Source organism: Anomalospiza imberbis, chromosome 17, assembly GCF_031753505.1.
Source record: "Anomalospiza imberbis isolate Cuckoo-Finch-1a 21T00152 chromosome 17, ASM3175350v1, whole genome shotgun sequence".
Classification (NCBI taxonomy): domain Eukaryota; kingdom Metazoa; phylum Chordata; class Aves; order Passeriformes; family Viduidae; genus Anomalospiza; species Anomalospiza imberbis.
The window spans coordinates 9,743,269-9,750,204 of NC_089697.1; the positions used below are offsets into that span (position 1 = coordinate 9,743,269).

General features: G+C 49.9%; 1 protein-coding gene across 3 annotated transcripts in view; it reads left to right on the plus strand.

Moving 5' to 3' along the window:
• The window catches only part of RPS21 (ribosomal protein S21), a 131,245-nt gene that overhangs the window by 97,652 nt on the left and 26,657 nt on the right, over positions 1-6,936 (plus strand). The gene's annotated exons all lie outside the window — the stretch shown is intronic.

The following is a 6,936-nucleotide window of genomic DNA, read 5'->3' on the forward strand; positions in this document are numbered from 1 at the left end:
GGACCTGGACCAGGAGCGAGGGCGATGCAGTACCGGGATCTGGGGCGGTGCGGGACGGGGACCAGGAGCAGTGCGGGAGCGGGAGCGGGGGCGGTGCGGACTGTCCAGGACCGGGAGCGGTGCGGGAGCGGTGCGGGAGCGGGAGCGGGGGCGGTGCGGACTGTCCAGGACCGGGAGCGGTGCGGGCGCTCCAGGACCGGGAGCGGTGCGGGAGCGGTGCGGGAGCGGGAGCGGGGGCGTTGCGGACTGTCCAGGACCGGGAGCGGTGTGGGCGCTCCAGGACCGGGACCGGGAGCGGGAGCGGGAGCTGTGCGGACTGTCCAGGACCGGGAGCGGTGCGGGCGCTCCAGGATCGGGAGCGGGAGCGGGGGCGGTGCGGACGCTCCAGGACCGGGAGCGGTGCGGACTGTCCAGGACCGGGAGCGGGAGTGGGGGCGATGCGGACGCTCCAGGACCGGGAGCGGTGCGGGAGCGGGAGCAGGGGCGATGCGGACGCTCCAGGACCGAGAGCGGTGCGGACGCTCCAGGACCGGGAGCGGTGCGGACGCTCCAGGACCGGGAGCGGTGCGGGCGCTGCGGCGGGCGGGCAGTGCCGCCTGCTGGGCAGCAGGGCCGGGGCGGCTCCCCGAGCGCGGGGGATGCGGTTCAGCCTCCCCAGGGCACAGCAGCTCTGCCTGTGAGGGCTGTGGAGCCACGGGAAGGGGAGCGGGGACAGCTCCAGCAGCGGGGATGGAGCGGCGGGAGTCCCGCGGGGCTGGCGCTGCTGTCACGGAATTTCACGGGAGCGAAACTTTCCCAGGCTGAAAAAGTATTGGGACAGCCGTCATCTTCCTCCTGTCTTCACGGTTTGGAAGAGCTCCTCGGATAATGAGGAAGGGTCTGGAGGATGGATCTGCTGAGGGAACTGGGGGAGCTCATCCTGGAGAAAAGGAGGCTCAGGGGGGACCTCTTCCCTCTCCACAACTCCCTGGAAGGAGGTCGTAGCCAGGCGAGGCTTGGTCTCTTCTCTCACCCAGCTGACAAGTGACAATACAAGAGGAAAACGGCCTCAAGTTGCACCAGGGGAGGTTTGGATTGGATGTTAGGTAAAAAATGTTCAGTGAATGGGCTATGAAGCAATGGAACAAGCTGCCCGGGGCAGTGGTGGGGTCACCAAGGTTGCAGGGCTGATTTATCCCAGCTCGAAGCGTTCATTGGATCATGGCCATGGGAAATGGATCAGGACCACCACTGATGCCTTCCCCTCTCAGTCCTGGGCAGACAGCACAAAGTCTGTCCCTTCTCAGACCAGCTTGAAGGGGAGAGCAATAACCCACTGACCACAGTGGTGAATGGATAAATCTGTCTTTTAAAAATACCCCAGCAAGGAAAAGGAAAAAAAGAAGAGAAGTTGGAATGCAGTCCCATAAAGAGGCCTCTCAGACTGTAGGGAGGTTGCTTGGGATCGGGAGAAATGAAGGAGGGAGGGAACCTTTGTGGACTATGAAATAATCACACCCCTATGACAGTCCCTCGATAAGCAAAATGTAAAAAAGTCCTGCCAAAAATAATTAAGTCCTCAGTTCCTTTTCTTCCCACAAAGATTTTTTCCCCCTCACATTGCATGATGCCACCACAAAATCCTTAATTAATTAGTGGGCTTTTAATACCTTTTATGTTGTCTTTTTTCTATTAGATATTTTCACCTGTATCTCATGCTGGGTGTGTTTGAGGGGCTGGCAGGGACACATATTTCATAGTTAGGGCAAACCCATATCTGAAAAAACAAAAAATAGTTTTGTCAGCTCTGAGCGAAGTGCTCCTGTGAGCAAGTTGTTGTAGTAAATTAAACTTTATGTGCTGCACTTGATCCAGCCCTGGAATTTCTCTGCTCCTACTATCCCCTGGCTTGCTGTTACCTCCTCACCATGCTACAGAAAGATGGATAATTCCTGAGGTCCATTAACTCTCAAAATTATGCTTGTCAGTCTTTTGTTCAAGTCATTCTTGACAGGTAAGTGCATGTATTGATCTGGTGATATGCAGGCAGCCTCAGACTTGAATTATTCTGCTGTAAGGAAGAAATCTGAGCCCTGCAAACAGCCCTGGAGCTCCGCAGAGGTTTCCATGTGGAGGTTCAGCCCTGCCTGAGGTGCTGTGTTTGCAGGAACACATATGGCAGCGTTCAGCAGAGCAGCCTTTTAATAACTCCACAGGAATTTACTTAATGACTCCAAATGGCATTTGTGTACCAGAGCCAGCAGTCTCTGGTTTTTGCAGAGTTAATCCCTTTTGTTGCCACACTTCTGTTCAGTATGAGAAGGAGGTTTTACACAATAATCTTAAAAATGCACTGAAATTACCCTTAGAGTGCATGAGTTACATCCCACAGAGCAATAGAGCAGAGGGGAAGCTGTCCCAAGAGCAGATCAGCTCTTCTGGGAGGCTGGCAGCTCACACTTGTTTTGTTCAGACAAATTACAGCTCTGATGTCACCAGTGCCATGATGTAGGTAGGGCATGTGGGGGCCAGTGCAGTGGTTGCCCAGAGGAAGGGGTTCAGAGCCCAACTTGGGTTCACCCAGGTCAGAGGCTGGATTTGAAATTGCACAGAAATCTGGGGGAGAGAGGATGTCACCATTTCTGTTCACTTTTAGTCCATCAGAAACAGCAGTGAGTGGTTCCTTTATTGCCTGTCAAACCAAACAATTCCGGTAACAGACCACTGCAACTCCTTTGCTTCCTGATGCTTAAGGATCTGCACTTGCTGAATCATCCTCACAGCACACAGCACTGCTCTCACCTCTCAGACCCTCCGGGCCTCCCTGTGCATCAGCCTCCCACCAAACTCACTAGTAAAATATCTTCTGTTTCTCTCTAGGCTTAATTTGTACAATTTTGTGAGAAGTAAACTTGTGCAGGTTGATCTGTGAGTATAAATCTCCATCTCAGGGGGGGAAAAAAAAAATTCTCTCACACACAAAGGTTTCTCTGTTGCATGTGTAAGGGCAGGAAAGGTAGGAAGTCCCACAAGCTCAGAGCAAGAGGGAACTGTGCTGGGAACTCAGCTGGCTGCAATGCAGGATCCAAAAGCTCCAGAAATAGAGATATGCACATCAGATTCTCCCCTCTCGCAACCTTCTGCTGTGGCATTGCCTTCATGGCAATAGATAATTTAAAGGTGATTTAATCCATGCCCTTTCCATGAGCCTGAGCACCACCTTCTCAGCAGTGAAATGCTTTTAGCTGGGATCTGGTCTGTGAGCAGTGCCCATTTATAGTGCTGGCTTTGGAAACACAGCTTCACTCCTCAGTCCACCACAGAAAAACTCATTCCAAGCATTACTGAAGTCTTGCTTCCATCCTGTTTTGGGGATTTAAGTGGGATGGGCATTTTGTGTAGGTCCTTCCCAGGGTCAGATGTGCCCTGAATGTGTGAAAAAGGCAGAAAAAGGACCCTGTCAGTCTCATGCAGCTCTGCAGCTCACAGCCAGGAGCTCAGAGGGAACAGGGACAGCTTGGGTGTACAGAACAGAGCATAGGGACAAGCCTTCACACTTTTGAAAGGAGGCTGTGAAGTTATGGATAGATTTAGCAAATCCAGCAAGCAGCAGCAGTTCTTGGAAGGAAGAGATGTGGGGAGCTCCTTTGCTCCTTTATCTCAAGCAAAGTTTACTGTAGGAATTTTTGAGCCAAAATGCAAGTTCCTCTTGTATCCCTTGGGTATCACAGCTTCCTGGTCTGCCTTCAATATCATCACCAACACTTCAGGAGTTCCCTAGGCTGTACTGCACACCCTGCTCATACCAAACTTGCTGCTGGATGTGCTGAACTCCCGTGGGACCTCTCCAGAAAGCACATTTTCCAAGATTCTCCCATGAAAATTATTGATTTATTAATAACAGCATTTAGTGCAGTACCATGTGCTTCAGGGAAGAGAGTTTGATCCATTCATTCCCAAATCCTCCTGTCAACAGCACACAACATTTTCCTGACTCAAGCACAGGGCCCTTCTGAGTACAGAGAAATAGGATTAAATCAGTCAGCTCTGTGTCTTTTAAATGCTCTGTGTCATGCAGGAGAACCTGAGTCACTCCCCAAGGCACACAGAGCTGCTGGCAATGTTTGCCTCCTGAGGAGCAGCAGCTGATTTTGCCGTAACTGTGAACATGCAGCAAGAGCAGAGGGTTGTGTCACCCACCAGGGCGAGCACATGGCAATCCAGGAAATGCTGCTGCTCTGCTCCAGCAGCAGCCAGAAGGCACCAGGACCCCCAGCTGGAACCCACCGAGGCAGATTAAAACCATCGAAGGCTGCACAGCTGGAGGCACTGAGAGCTTGAGCCAAACCTGTCTCACGGGTTTGGGATGCTGCAGGAGAGCAGCGGGGATGGATGTGCCAGCAGGGAGCAGGAGTGGTCCAACATGTGAATGTGGTTAGGAAGGGTTTCATCATTCCCTGCTCATGGAACACAAGCAGGGAACGGCACCTGCGGGTGTTTTCTCACAGACCCAAGAGGAGGGAAAAGGTGAGCTTAGGAGAATGTGTACTCCCAAAAACTCAGTGGCCGCTCTTTATACGGATGTGGTGAGTGCGAGGCTGAGCTCCAAAGAGTGCTGGTGCCCCCAGGTGTGCTGATTTCAGGAGACAATTTAAACGGGGTAAACTATGATAGGAAATTTGGGACAAGAATTACAGCTTGTTCAGGAGAGAAGGGACAGTAAGTTCTGCATGCACATTCCACTTCTGTGTCATCCTCCCAGACTTCCAGAGATTATCCTGGTCCCTGTGAGGTCTCTTGGCCCCCCTTTCCCACCCTGCTTAGGCTGGAAAAATGTCTACAGCAATTTCTGGTGCCTTATCTTAATACCAGTAGTTCCTCTGACTGGAAGCTGCACTTCTGGTTCCCAGCCTAAATATACTTATGACCTGTTTATCTTTGCTTGATTCGGGGACATGATTTTGCAAAAAATATAACAGCCAGCCCACATAAGTATTTTAAAATGCTGTCTCATACCAGATGCTTAGACCAGATCTTGCAGTTCTTGCATGGAGAAAAATCCTTGTGACCTTGGTGACTCTTCTCCCCAAGTAGCATTGGAATAAGGATTTGCAGGCTTGTCCTGTTTCACACCAGCTCCTTATTCCAGCAGCCCCTGACTGCTCAGACATGTATCCAAACAACCCAGGGCTTCCTTTAAGGTAGAGCAGAAGCTCCAGGAGCAAAATGAGTGTGAGCTGAGTATTGGTGATTCAGAGTAACATTTTACATCTGTGCAATAATGTCATTGTAAATGCAGAACTGCCTGCCTTTCTCTTTATCCAGTGACTTCGTGGTGGTTAAGATTGGAAAAGGCTTCAGCCAGAACTTGAAGCTGCTGTGCAGCAGAAGGGTGGAGAGTCCAGCCTTTCTCCAAAACAGCATCCCTGTGCATGAAGGAGAGAACATACATGAGCTTGGGCTCCCTTCGTTCCCCGCTCCAGGGATTCCCTCCTTGCAGAAGACAGGGAGAAAAGGTTGTTCGGGGTTGTACCCAGGCGCTGCCTTTTGTGGGAGTGATGCTGATGTGCCACTCGTCTGTTTTAGCATCAGATTCTCTGAAACACAGCACTGTGCTCGCTGTACTCAAACACTGTGAGTTGTCAGACACAGATAAAAGCTCCCCAACATTAACAGCAGCAACACTCCAACCGCTAAATTCAGCTTTGAAGTTAGCAACCCACTAAGTCATGGAGGCTTCTCCTTTCTGCGCTGACTCAGTGGGACGATTTACATCCCACAGCTATTTTTACAGGGAAAGAATGAGAAAAAAGCCACACATTTATTTTTCAAAATCCAATCTTGGGTTCTAAAGAATTGTTTGCAGCAAGCCTAGATAGGTTTCCATTCCTATTCATCCCCTGGCTTATTTGATGAGCTTGCCAGCAGGAATGATTTTAATTCCTTTTTATCCCAAACTATTTTTTCCAACAGCTGTGATATGTAATGGTTCTGCCAAATAATTTACGCTCAAAATCTGACCTATATTGAACAGTATAAGATGCTGAGCATGTTCTTGGGATTTTAAAGGCAGAGTTTGTATTTCACTATAGGATTTTTAATGGAAGCCTACAAGAAAACATTGTCTTACATCTCCTAGTTTAATCCTATTATTATTATTATTATTATATGTTACTAATACTATAAGACATGTTTATGGCCCATCTGCAACAGCATACAAAAAAGGATCTTATGAAACAGCCATATGAAAAGACATAGAACCTGTATGTGTTTTATAGGACAGTTTCAAAACCTATCTTTTACTCAGTGCCCATATTTCAGGCCATATCATCAGACATCAGTTTGATTGTTGGTGTAGACTGCAGGTAATATTAAGAGTTGCCACGTGGCTTCTTTAAGCCTATTTGGCAAAAGCATTCACCACTCTAAGGGTCCAGTGTTGCAAATACAGGAATTGCAACTTTCAATGGTAAACATCTCAAATGGCAAATTTGATCTTGTACTTTAAAATATGTACTGTGTGGGTAAAATCCTGCTCGGGAGCACAACCTGCTTCAGGACATGAGAGGTGGGAAGGATGGGAAGGCTTCACTGCGGTTTCAGAGGAACACAGAGGCCACCAGCACCCACACACTGCTGTTCTCAGATCCAAATGCTTCATCACGCCCAGCACAGCTCCCAAACCTCCCCTTCCAGGCTCTGTGGCACGGTCACTGTCCGTGCACATCAACGTCCCCTGAGGAAAGGGTAGAGCATCATCCCGGGATTTGACAGACTGGGTTCAAGTGCCTGAGGGGAATGTTTATCCCGTGCAGTATAAACACATCAGTCCGGGAAGCAACGTATTGCGCAGAGATGCCTTCAGTCACTTTGTGGAGATAAATACTAAGTTTATGTCCTCCCAGCCCCGGGTCTGCCTTGCCCATATACGGCCCCAGGATCAGCACTGCCTTGGCT